The sequence below is a fragment of the Gossypium hirsutum genome, chromosome A02 (genome assembly GCF_007990345.1).
Source record: "Gossypium hirsutum isolate 1008001.06 chromosome A02, Gossypium_hirsutum_v2.1, whole genome shotgun sequence".
Lineage (NCBI taxonomy): Eukaryota > Viridiplantae > Streptophyta > Magnoliopsida > Malvales > Malvaceae > Gossypium > Gossypium hirsutum.
The window spans coordinates 29,555,569-29,556,363 of record NC_053425.1 but is presented as its reverse complement, the minus strand read 5'-3'; the positions used below and the strand labels follow the sequence as shown (position 1 = coordinate 29,556,363).

Genomic DNA, 795 nt, shown 5'->3' with positions numbered 1-795 from the left:
CAACCTGCATTGTAAGTGTTACTATATGGATTGTTTTGAGGTCGAGGATTATTACCCATGTAATTTAATTACTTGTTATCGATGTTGTGGCCATAAGGTTGGTATTCCGGATGGCTTGTTCCACCTCCACTTGCTTCGCACTGCATTACTAGGTGAACCTGTGAAGAACTAAGAAAACCATCAATCTTTTTATTTAGAAGTTCTACCTGGTTTGATACCATAGTAATCGAATCGACATTCTAAACACATGTTGTTTTAGTTGGTTTGTCCTCATGACTTGCCACTAATAGTTATTCAGTGACATCTCCTCTATAAAATCATAAGCATCTTCAAGTGTTTCATTATTGATGGTTCCGTCAGCAGCTGCGTCAACCATTTGCCGAGTCAAAGGATTCAGGCCATTATGAAACGTTTGAACCTGAAGCCAAAGCGGTAACCCATGGTGAGGGCACCTTCTCAGTAAGTCCTTGTATCTCTCCCATGCATCGTAAAGAGTTTCTAAGTCCATCTACACAAACGAAGAGATACCATTACGTAGTTTGGCCGTTTTAGCCGGCGAGAAATATTTTAATAGAAATTTTTCGGTCATTTGTTCCCAAGTAGTGATTGACCCTCGTGGTAATGAGTTCAACCACTGTTTAGCTTTGTTCCTCAATGAAAAAGGGAATAACCAAAGACGAATGGCATCATTAAAAACATCATTAATTTTAAATGTATCGCATAGTTCTAAGAAGTTGGCTAAATGAGCGTTGGGATCCTCATCCTGCAAACCATCAAACTGAACAAATTGCAGTA

The 795-nt window shown here is 39.1% G+C and overlaps 1 non-coding gene across 1 annotated transcript; it reads left to right on the top strand.

Annotated features, from left to right (window-relative positions):
- The first annotated feature begins 434 nt into the window (after positions 1–434).
- On the top strand, positions 435–541 carry LOC121217275 (small nucleolar RNA R71). The gene has a single exon (XR_005913377.1). It is a non-coding gene; the product is annotated as a small nucleolar RNA R71 (small nucleolar RNA).
- The last annotated feature ends 254 nt before the right edge of the window (positions 542–795 follow it).